A 13414-nucleotide genomic window follows, 5' to 3' on the forward strand; every position below is an offset into this window, starting at 1 on the left:
TTTTGTGAAATCCATCCTCGATTTTCCATTGTTTGATTTCATTCCTTTTTGTGCCACTTGAAGTCGTAGGTAGTGGAAATAATTTCACCTTGTAGTATATTATATTTATGAATGCTACTGATTTTTTGAACTGTAATTGATTGTTGACAATAGACTTCATGTTAAGTAAATATAATGTGAGGCTATTATCAGTATGCTCAACTATATCTGAAAAGCTGTCTTTAAGAGGTTTAGAGTGGACACCACATATTATCCTTGTTACATGCTTCTGTACAACAAACAATTTCATCCTTAATGAAGAGTTACTCCAGAAAATGCTGCCACAACTCATTATACTTAGTCTGTAACAACTTTTCTATGGACTGTTTCAGTGGATCGAGTGGTATGGGCCACCCACTGTTTGTTAACAGTCCTTCCTTGAGCACCACATGCTCACCATGTAGCCTGATTCATAGGTTCATACAAAACCTTGCCAACTATAACAGGCCGCACACCTACAACACTGACCCCCCACCCCCACCCTCCCCCAAGTAGCAGCAACAGCAGCACCACCACCACCACCACCAACAACAACAACAACAACAACAACACTACCACCATAATCTGTCAATCACAGAGTCATTTTATTCAAGACATAATGGATGAAAATAGGAAAAACTAGTCAACTCTTTTGCATTCTCATTTCCAGATGCAGCCATTATCCATGAGATAAAATTTGCAGAGCTTATGTTTAAGGTAACAGTGGCCAAGATTTTGGCTTGTGGGCCATGCCTGGGCCCAAGTGCCAGAGTGTTCAGCCTTGCTTCAAATTTCCCCCATTGCCACATTGTGCTGTCTGAAAGCGTGGAATGGGGGAGAGGGGAAAACAGCAAACATGCCGCATCTAAATGGCAGTACATTGTTCTGCATATGACTTGGTTTTTTATTTCACATTTCTAAGCAACATAGATCTCAAGCAAAACAAGTTTTTAATATTAATCAATGATTTCCAGTTCATAATATAATTTTTATCTGGTACAAAATGTCAGCATACAGACAGACACAAACAATTTCACAGAATCTTGCACTCAAATTGCCACATAATTATGACTTCTTTAATTTCATAATTGAAAGAGAGTCTTTCACTCAAATATGTCGACTGGAATATTGTAGTGGTTTTGCATCCTGATTATGGAGACTTGGAAAAGCTACCTGAGAACTTGTAATTAAACCTGGAATTACCTTGCAGGACAGTCAGTTATATCTGCATGTGTGCTGTGGTGCTTTCAACTGAAATGGCAGTCTTGAAAACACCTCAAAAACAGATGAAAGATTGACAGGGTCCTCAAAACTTTTATAAAACTATTATTGTAATTCTTGCAAGGTGACAATGAATTCTACAAACCTTGCTCTTTCTTTAACATCAGTGAGCTTAGGGAACTGGACTGTCTTTGTCAGAATGTGTCCCTTCAACAGTGAACTTTTCTCTTTAAATGCATCCCCATCAAATGAGAAAGAAGTTAGTGCGAGAAGTGTGCAGTCAAGTCCACTTAAAATGCGAGGTCTACAATCCATTCCAGATGTTCTAAATTTGTTCCTGCACTCTTTTTTCCTTCTTAAATTTAAGAAAAGCGAGAATTAAATTGAAAAATCATTCCAGGCATGCCCCTTGACTTAACCAATGCACTTTGCAGTAATATTTGAAGTCTCCATACTCTTCATTCATTTCCATTGAAATCTGTTACAACTGAAAATGGAATAATGTGTGTCACTTCATAGATTTTACTATTCATACCTCCAAATTCTTCAAGTGTTGCATTCCTGCAAATGTAGCACAAAGTGAAGCCCATCTGTCGATTGCTGTAATTTTTTGCACTTTCTTTCTGCATTGTGTCATTATGTAGCAAATAAGCAGTGCCTGTCGCTTAAGCGAATTGAAAATTCTCATTCCTGTTTTCTGTTATTCCCATTCATTTTAAGGGATTGTGACGATAAATTGCTAGACTACTGCTTTTTGCGCATATAGCCACTGGACCTGTGAATGTCCATCGTTCCATGAACAAATAGCGAAGGGTAAACAGCGCTGACACCACGATTCATCTGAACTCAGATAGCTGTGCTGATCGCAAAATACCACACCACAATGCTAAATGAAATGTCGCACTGTTCCAGGAACTTCTGAGAAGGACCGAGCAAAGCCGAGTGACAGACCAGACCATGGCTGGCCCTAGTTTAAGGAGACCCTGTAACATGTTTCCCTGTTCAGGTTCTTGTCAGTATAAACATCTTTGAATTCAGAACATTCTGTTTCATTTATTGATTTTTCCCTGATGCATTGTTTCTAATGGTGTGGTAAGGCCACATACAGTAAAGAATTGCAAGTGTTGTGTTTTATCTAAATGCAGTGACTTTTGATTTGTAGAGAATCAGTTAATAATTTTTTAGAAAATTTCATTTACATTTTGAGATGTTGCAGATTCTCCATTAGATTTAGTTATAATATTGGCATTGTCAGCAAACAATATCCTAATTTCTTGAACATCTAAAACAAACAGCAGCAGACCCAATATTGATCCCTGTGAAGCACGTGTAGTGCTTATTCGACATTAGAAAGATGATTTTTCATTGTGTAGATTCCCTGGGTATCTTATAACAGAATACTGTGAACTGCACAGTGAAATACTTTTGACAGTTCACATGATTTAAATTTTTTTAAGATTAAAAAAAATGATTTGTTCTGTGGAGAGACATTTTGGAATTGAAATTGAGACGACCTATTCCATTTTGGCATCAACTTACTATTGGTTAGACATATCTTACCTTTCCCAGTAATTGAGAAGTAAGTAAGCATCAGACATGTCATTAGTTGTTCACATTTGTGGTGTTAGTTTGCTTGTAAAGGGATCTGACACTGTATATTTTAGCCAGCCTGGAAATATACCTTGTATGGTGGTGTACTGCATATCAACAGCTCCACGTATTGAGATAATAACTCCAAACTGTCAGCTGTACAGGAGAAGTAAAAGAAGTTTAAAATGAATAATATAAATCCAAATTTATTTCAGTTTTTTTGAAACTTTGATAAACAGTTACAAGTGAAGGTATTTAACATATTATTTTAATATGCTTGACTCGTTTTCAAAAATTGCTTTGCGGACTTACACGGTGTTTTCCTCTGGAAAATCTTCAGCATATTTCTGTCATAAGTTGCGTTATGAGAGCTTTTTGATAACAAAAACTGAGAAAGTAATGTATTGTGATGATCTTAAGCACTTTATAAGAGATCCCATTCATCAGCGTTTGATACATCACCATCAATATGTTCTGGTGTACTGGTTTGTTTTTCAACCTGGCATTGATAAAACTGATGATAAGCACTTGGGATGCAGTTGCTGTTCCATAAGGACAAGAGAACCTCTTTGCTTCTTCCATGTATGTGTGCTTGAAGTAAATTTCATACAGTCATACTTTACTCCACATCATTTAATTTTTGTTGGCGTGATATATTCACCATTGCTTCTGCACCCCTTTCTGGAAGTCTTATAATAAGTCTTGAGTCATTTCATTAAATGTGTATGGCTTGTCAGTGATCATGCTCATTCTAATTAAGGTGACCCACTGATCCAAAATTTACACAAAACTGTTCTTCTTTCAACCAGAGGGTGCATGTGTCACCTTTATTCTGGGAGTTGTGCCCATTATAGAAAGCAGTGTGTTACTCACAATCCAAACTTAATAGATGTAATGACAAACATAGAAAATAGGAATCTGTTCCTTTTTTGGCCTTCACAGTTATCCAAATAGAGTTTGAATATTTTGCCACCTTTACCCGCTTGCATCTGTAAGAAATGGTGTAAAGACAGCTGGCTATTTTGTTTGGACTGCGATGGGTAATGGCCTCATGCCAAACATAGCACTGCCCTTCCTTGTTTCGCTTGTCGTACACTGTGAAACAGAAAATGGAATATTTCTGTTTGTAATAGCAAAGGCTCACATTAGACTAGGGAGTAGCCAACACTTTCTGCAGATCAAAATATACACTGATAATGGATTTACCTGATTGAAGTGATTTTGTACTTTTCTTTTAGTTCTCTTACAATAATGTTAATTGCAGTGTGAGAGGCATATTTGCGAACTTTGTTTTCTCCTCTTTAAAAGAATTAGTGTAAAGTTCGCATTGTTCACACTTATCCTTTTTCAGCTGAATGAATGACAGATTATATTCTTGGTTGAATATATGTGTGGGATTCAAAGAGATATATTTATTTTCCTTGATACATTCTTTACGCATTCTGTGCATCTTTGCAATGCTCAGTTCAGTATCAAGGTATTTTGTGCTTGTTTCTCTCCTTGTATAATATGATTCCACACAAGGAAAGCTGTTTGTGTGCTCTTGCTCTGACCCCTTTATTCCAGGTTGTATTGTATTTCCCCTTTTGGAATCATTCCGCCTCATATCAGATGACAAAATTCAACCTGCTCGCAGTTTTTTCCTGGCAGTCTTCATTCACATATCTGCAAGAGAAAAGGTATGTAGAAACATTTTCTCAAACACCATAGTGTTATTTTCATGAACAGTTACAGCATATAGTCTTCAAATTTTTCTTCTTGATTCAGTCGCATTTGGAATCTGTTTTCTGCTAACATGTTTCACATGTCAACAGATGAATTCTTGCTGTCTGCTGTGATCTCCAAAACTGTTCAGAAATATCCTGCCTGCCTTCTTGGTTTGACTTATTATGACATTTCAGTTGGCATAAATTGGGATCACATTCAGGCTTCATTAATCTAGCTTAGATTTCAGCACTATTTTGGTCTTTATGGCCAAACCTCTGTGCAGCAATTCCTTATGTTGCCTGTGCAGCATCCTTGATGATGGAGTCCTACTCCTTTTGTGGGTCTTCCTTTCATTACTTGAGCATCACCATGTTGTCTGGTGAGAAGCATGTTGCATTACATTCTGCTTTGAAGGTGGGTTGCCCATTGGTTTGTAAGGAGTTCTCTCCATCTATAAAATGCATAATGTTAACATGAAATTTTTAAAGTATACTGTTTCCTGAAATATGTGTACTATAAAACCTCTACCTTTATCTTCCTTTTGTTTCCCTTTCAACAATATTCTCTTTCACTCCTTCTCATCACATCTGCTTGATAAACTGACAGCTGTTGTGACACCAAAATCAGGATCAACAACAGGGTCATCACCATTATCAAAATGTAAATACTCAATTTTTGCCCCCTTTCACATTGTCACCGCTTCAGCTGTACAAAAATAAAGCTTCTCTAAGAACAGTTGGAATGAACAAAACTAAGAATTGATATTATGTTGATTGTGAATAAAAGGGAGAGGGAGACAGGGGATGGAGGGGGGGAGAGAGAGAGAGAGAGAGAGAGAGAGAGAGAGAGAGAGAGAGAGAGTTCCTAGCCAGCCTTGAAGGCCCAAAGGATGTCTACTGGCCATCATGTCTTCCTCTGCATTCCAGCATCGTGCAGATGGGGTAAGGAGGAATATAGACTTTCCAGACCATGGAGGCGCTACTACTTGGTCAAGCAGCTCCTCATTTGGCATCACAAGGCTGAGTGTAACTCGTACCAGTTGTCCCACCAAGGGAAAATCGGTGGCAGTTATGGGAATTGAACCCAGGTCATGTGCATTGCAGCCATGTACGCTGATCACTCACAAGGAGAGTTCCCCAGTGACGGGATCAAATTTTTGAAATTATGTATACAGTGATGTATGTTAAGCTCTTGGTATCAAACTCTGCTGCCATTCACGCTACTGGGCCAACGAGAGCACATAATCAACAGGCAGACTGGGGGTTTGGGAGGGGGAAGGGGGAATTTTGCATGACACTCTCCAGCTTTAAGAAGAGAGACGGAACAGACTGATTGCACAGCATAACAGTGAAGGTACAGGACTCGTGCAAAAGGTTGTGGGTTCGTATCTTGCTAGGTGATTTGAAATTTCTCAAATCTTCATCCAAATGGCTTCAGATGTTATTTTTATTCAATAAATTGGGGTGAATGTATTTTTTTGTTTCTATTCCTTCGTTAGATCACTTTAAACCAACTTTACAAATTGCTCTCATTTTTTCTTCTTATTCCACTACAGATCTCTGCATGTGCATTTAAATATTTTTATTAATCTATCTTAATATTTAAACATTTGAAACTACCAATGTAGTGGTTAAAAAACAAAAGACAAAATGATCTATTTACATTGACTGTGCAGTGTGTCAAAGTGTGTTTTTTATTACGAGATTTACATTTTTTGCGTGATTAAGATCATAAAAACATTTAAAACATGTAAAGCAGATAAGATTTAAGCAAAAGAAGAGATTATAAATAAAATGAAATTCAAGCAAAATGAGGAACAAAAATAATGAATGCTACAACGAAAAAAAATAGGATGATAAAGTGGAATAAATCAAACCAAAGTTAATACACAGAAATAATAAGAATCACATGCACAAAGATTCCAAGTGGAAAAAGCATGATAGCAAAGCAATTTGAAAGAAAGAAAAAAAAAGTTGATTAAAATGATGTTGCAAAGAAATAGAAATGAAAAGTATACATCTAACCCAATTAATTGAATAAAAATAACAAAGTTATTTCATTGAAGACTAACCAAATAAAAAATCTTGAATCACCTGGTAAGGAATGAACCCACCACCTTTTACACATGAATCCTGTACCTTGACTGTTACACTGTGCAATCGCTCTGTTACATGTCCCTTTCTTAAACTGAAGAGTATCACACAAAACTTCATCAATTACTTGCAGACAAGGGCCAACCATGGTGAATGGCCTCAGAGTGTGAAACTCAGGCTCTTAACCTACATCACTACATTGATGATTTCAAAAAGTCAATCCCATCATTAGAGACCTCTCTTTGTCAGCTACAGAGGCAGAAAAAATGCAGTAAGCCAAGATCAACCCATGTTCCTAGGTGGCCACCAAATCCAAGTACTAACCAGGCCTGATGATGCTCAACTTCAGTGACTGGACAAGAACCGATGTATTCAATGTGGTATGGCCATTCACAATATATGCCTTTTGATACTGAATCTGTCCTATTATTGGAACAATCATTTAGAAATCAGGTACTACAGACTCCAGTATCAGTAGGAAATGATTCCCACATTATTATTTGTGGCGCTAAATAGGGGTCTTTGCCATCAACGTTGACCACTCAGTTATGGAGGTGGACAAAAAAGGGAGTCAACAGCGGCTGATGTTCCTGGGCTGTCACCCATCCAACTATGAACTGCTCCAGGTGTTGCTTAACTTTGGTGATTGGAAGAGAACCAGTGTATTCAACATGGTAAGGCCGTTGGAAAAGTAAGTAAATAATCTTGCCTTTTGATTCTAAGTCTGTGATATTATTGGGATGATCATTTAGAAATCAGCTGCTACAGCCTTCAACATCAGTAGGAAACAATTCCCATATTATTATTTGTGCCATGGCAGCCATCAGTGCTGACCACTCAGTTATGGAGGTGGATAAAATGAAGGGAACCAACAGCACCTTGTGTTCCCAAGTAGTTACCCATCCAAGTACTAGCCAGCCCAGTGTTGCGTAACTTCGGTGACTGAACAAGGACCTGGTGTATTCAGTATGGTAAGGCCATTGGCAAAGTAAGTAAATAGTCTTGCCTCTTGGTACTAAATCTGTGCTCTTATTCAGATGTCATTTAGGAATCAGGTACTACAACCTCCAACTTCAGCGGGAAATGATTCCCTCACATTTACACTTCCCTCTCCTGTAGAAAGAAATGAGCAGCGTGTAATAACAGTTACTGTTGTGACAACATGCACTGTTATTTGTGGCACTAAGCAGGGGTTCTCTGCATGGCACCCATCAGTGCTGACCACTCAGCTATGGAGGTGGACAAAATAGAGAGAGCCATCAAAGCATTAACTGATCCAGATGTTGCCTAACTTCGGTGATCGTACAAGGACCGGTAAAGAGTGGGGTGGCACAGTGGTTAACACACTGGATTCACATTTGGGAGGATGTCGGTTCAAGCTTGCATCCGGCGATCCTGATTTAGGTTTTCCGTGCTTTCCCTAAATCACTTCAGGCAAATACCAGGATGGTCTTCTGCATCCTTCCCTCATTCCATGAGACCGGTGACCTTGCTGTTTGGTCCGCTCCCCTGAAATAGCCAACCAACCAACCAACCTAAGCAAATAATATTATCTTTTGAAACTAAATCTGTGCTATTATTGGGACGGTCATTTAGAAATCAGGTACCACTGCCTCCGGCATCGGTTGGAAATACTCCCTCATATTTACACTTCTCACTCCTGTAGAAAGAAATAAGCAGCCTCAAATAATAATTACTGCTGCGACATCACACGTTATTACTTGTGGTGCTAAATGGAGCTGTGCAGCAAACGAGTTATGAAAAATATTCTTAATTTTTATATAACATGGGTATATATTACTATCTACAGAATTTCACAACTCTTTTCAAGTTTTTAGTTCTCTATACAAAATTCAGTTCTTTATTATTAGTAACTGCAGTTATGATTTTTATTGTCCTACTATTCTCCCAGGAAAAATTTCGTACATGACTTGTGATTCTTGATTCTTCTCATTGTTGAATGTGTTCCCTAGATGACTTAACAATAATCTGAAGATTGCTATTGCTGCTTAAGTTGCAGTGCTAGAGATAAGATTTTTAGACAGGAGAAAAGTAGTGAAACAACAATTCTGGTGAATATCATAACTCAATTTGTCCCTGATGTTAATACTTAGAGCCATCAATATGTGACTGATTACATGGCATATATGTGACAAACACAATTTCGATAATTTACTTGAGGCATTATGAACACCAGGGAAGCTTTTGCCTTTGAGAGAGTTACACTCTTAATTTATATGGCAGAGCAATTGTACTTTGGCTGTATGGTCTAATAAAGAGTTTTCTTTGTCCTCCAGTATTTTGACTAGTAGTGTTTGATAGGACATCGTAATATACTTAAAGCTTTAGTAACATACTGCAAGTTAGATGTATTATCACATGGGTTAAGGTTACCTCCTGAAGGGGTTGAAATATTGAATTTTTATTGATGATGTGACACACAGGAAAGAATTTTGTTGAAACTGATTCCAGCATCGAGCTGAGTGCTGCACTGGACTCGAATAGTAACAATTTGTCATTGATCGTGACATTAATATTCTGTAAATACTTCTTGCTTTCTTGCATCTTCTTCTAATCTCCCCACTGTTATGATGTGTAAAGTGTCTGTGTTGCTGAAATGAACTTCCCATTACCTGAAAGCAGAGGTGTTCCATAATTTCATGTTTATTACATTTCCAGATTCTGCTGCATTATTTGTCCACTCACTTTATTTCTTCAGTTGTCTCTCAAAAGATTTGTTACTCAGAATCTTACATGTAGATTACACATGCTATTTCTTAACTCTTAGTCAACTGTTGAACATAAACTGAAGATAAATTTTTGAACGGTAATTACTAGGAATGTGTAAAGCAGTAGAGAATTAACTAATATAAAATGTAATAGACGTAACTTTCAGCTGTCAACATACTGATTTTAGACAAAAATTTTAAGCCTAGTTGTTCTTGTGTATTGTACTGTGGAACTGTAAATACAGAAAGAAAAATAATGACAATTGCTTTGTTGATGTGTTGTCATTTTTTGGATGTTTGTACTACACCTGAATTAATGGTGATATTTATAGGGTGCAAAATATTTCATACTTTATTATATTGTGTGCATTTTCAGAATCAGTTATCTTGTCCTGTTCAAATAATTTTTAAAACTGGTAACTTGTGATGCTGTTCACAATTAATTTGTAATAATTTTCATGTGAATGTTGGCAGTTTGTTGTATTGGCTACTGTAGCTAGTACAATTACCTTAGAGAGTAGTATTTTTAAAAAAATGCACATATTTCATAATTCAAGTGCTAACTTGTGTGATAAGTGACATTTAATTGTAAATATTGTAATATTCAAGGCTCTTATTACTGTGACAATTTTCTTAGAAAAAAAGAAGAAAAAAGCTATGTGTGTGTTCTTTCTTTTACCATTCTTTTTCTTCATTACTGCAGAATGATCTGGCAAAAGCTTGAAGGTGCAATTTTTCAATCACAGTGGAGGAAAATTTCTACAATACTGTGTTCATTGTAGCAATTTTATAATATGCAATTGTTCTATATTTGTGGTATTTTGGCACTACTAGAAACTACTGTTCTACTTTCCCTATAGTACACTAAGTGTAATTTTAATGAATTCACAAAGAACATTCAAATTGTAGAGAAATATCATGAATACGATATGACACTGTGTCTAATTTCATGATTACACAAAGAACTTCCATTTCATGTTGCATAAAATTGTACTCAGTGTCTTTAAATGAATCATAGTGGCTCAATAAAACATAGGAATCACAACAATATATCCAGACAAAACAGGAAAATAATGTTGAAAAGAATGTATCAAAAAGTAGGTCAACAAACAAATCCAGTTGCACCAAAATTAATTACACAACCTTAGAAAATGTGTATAGGACACTAAATGGTGTGTTGCTATTCTGCATATTCACTATCTTAGTAGACCACGTTAAAGGCACTTTTGGATACTACAATGAGTTTTATTAACACATAACTTACGAACTCAGGCACACTGTCGAAAGACAAAAAATACCAAAGAGTAATCTTTTAACTGCAAAAAGTAAATGTAATGCCAAACTGTGTCTATTCCAAGGCACACAGTTTGCTCTGCCAGCGGCAATTCCCACTCAGCCCCTCACCCCCTCAGTAGAGGGCAGTCGTCTGATGATGTACTCACTCTAGGGAAATTGGCTGTTGCTTGCAATTACACTGTATTCGCCTCATATGCTCATCACATTTAGCAATCTGTGTGGTCTGGCATACAGTGGTTGCAGAGGGGGGGACACTGCATCTGTCCTCTACATTATATTTGACCATGTACTCTGATCTTTATGCACAAAAAATTTTTCTTCCCCATGCTGTGATGCTGGTGACAGATATAGCTTGATTATTTGGGTTTCACTTGTTGAGGCAAGTATGACAGATTGGTCACTTCCAGTTCTCGCTGTGAAAAAAAAGAAAGAAAGAAAGAAAGAAAAGACAGACAATAGGCATAAGATCTCACCTTATACCATCTCTGCTGCTGAAGCTCCTATATCTTATTTATATGCAGTGTGGAGGACTAAAAATACCAGCAGCAGTGTGGAGGGCCAACTGCCCTCATGACACATTATCACTGCTTTCCTTGTCATGCACCAGCGTTCCACTATTTCATTACTTGCCAGGTGGTGGCTGGTTGTATAGTGATGTTGGAACCCACACAGATTAACCAGTTCTAGGAACAGTGTTGACTCGAACTGTCACACGTAGTCTATAGTAACGTGTGACTGGCAGCCAAAATGTGCTATCCACATTCCTAAAAAATCCTTGCCACCATCTCTGTCGAGTTGTCTTTGATTGGAATTGTGTCTGCCCTTTGAGTATATTGCCCGATGGCTGTTTAACAAGTATCAGCACCGTTCCTACAGGGAAAGCGGTACTACAGTGTTCAATTGTACGTGGTAGAAATGGTCTGTCATTTTTGGACATGTCTGCTCAATTTACATTGTTTGCACGCCACACACTTTTGCCCACCTGCAACAATCCCTCCTTATCCTGGACCATGTGAATCTTTCTGTCTTAAGTCTACAATTGTGTTTGCATTGTGGTGGGATGAATTATGAGTTCTGTCAAAAACTACTTTGTACTGTCCTTTGGATATGAAAGGTCTGAGTCTGCCTTTTGACATATCACACCAGATCTTTACACTAACCCCTGCTGGCTGTACCTGCTTAAAGTGCAGACCCATTGATTTGCTTTGTAAATATTCTTTTAGCTGACCATTGGTAGACTGTGCTGAGGCCAGCTCCTATAATCCATAGTGTATGAGATGGCTCCAACCCATGAAACAAATCAGCCACTATGTTTTCAGCCCTTTTAATGTGGCTGATATGTGGAATAAACTGTCCAACAAATATGAATTGTCAGAACATTCTTGGTGACCAGTTTTTCTTGTGCTTGCTGAAGACAAAAGTTATAGGCCTATAGTCCGTATGTATTATGAACGGTATGGCCTCTGTGTTTGGGTGAAAGTGCCTCACTGCTTCATAAACAGCCAGTAGTTCACAATCAAATGCATTCCGCTTGACTTTTGATGTTGTGAGCTTGTGAGAAAACAGACTTAAAGGTTGCCAGTAACCTCCCAAATACTGGTGGAGTGTGACGCCAGTTGCCTATTGGCTGGTGTCCACGACTATTGCTAATAGTGCAGCTTGCAGGGGACAGGCTAAAAGAATTGCTTTTTGCAAGCTGTCTTTTACCTGGTTGAAGGCTTAATGCATCTCTGGTCTCCACTGCATTGACCATCAACGTGTAGTGTCTTTTCTTCTAGTGCTGCCATCAGTTGCACTTGTACCTTGGCAACTCCTGGTAGTTGCCAACAGTATAAGTTTACAACCCCTAGTAAACTTCTTAATTGATGAAACTCTTTTGGGCAAGGTGTATTCTTTATGACTTTTATTCTGTCTTTGAGATGCTAGCTGCTGAAACTGCATAGCCGAGGAAATTTACTTGCTTCTGCCACAGAGTGCATTTTGCTTCGCTGACTAATAAGCTGTACTAGTATATCTGGTCAAATACTGCCTTGAAGTGTTCCTTGTGTGCTGTAGCAGTCTTGGAAAATATCAGGATGTCATCCAGGCACAAAGCAGAAATCTAGCCGTCTGGGGACTTTGTCCATGAAACGCTGCCACGTCTGTGCACCATTTTTCAACCCAAATGGCATTCGTAAAAACTTGAACAACCCAAGTGTAGTTGTCACAGCAGTCTTTGGTATCATAGCGTGTAGGCTTTCACGGCCGCCGTCTTCAGTAATTAAAACTTCCGGGCTAAGAGGCCGTGGTCCAATAGTAGAAATACTTCTCCCTGACGTTTCGTTGCCAGCTGCGGGCAACATCATCTGAGGTGAGTCTACGACTGGCTGCTATTATGCACGTATGTATAGAGAGGCTGTAGAGATTTTTAAACACCACAATAATTTTAACAGGAAAGAAGAAGGCTTGAAGTTAGATAAGATATGGCGATCGACTTTGTACCAAAGATGTGACAATCGATTACCTTCGATCGAGAGTAATGACGCCAGCCAGAGATAGTTTTACTGTTGACAACACGTGACGAGTGGTGGCACCCTCTACGCGCTCTATATAAACAGGACCTCCACGGCCTAGCAGCCAGTCGTAGACTCACCTCAGATGATGTTGCCCGCAGCTGGCAATGAAACGTCAGGGAGAAGTATTTCTACTATTGGACCACGGCCTCTTAGCCCGGACGTTTTAATTACTGAGTCTTTGGTATGTCTTCTTTTGCCAATGGTA

This window comes from Schistocerca nitens, chromosome 4, assembly GCF_023898315.1.
Source record: "Schistocerca nitens isolate TAMUIC-IGC-003100 chromosome 4, iqSchNite1.1, whole genome shotgun sequence".
NCBI lineage: Eukaryota > Metazoa > Arthropoda > Insecta > Orthoptera > Acrididae > Schistocerca > Schistocerca nitens.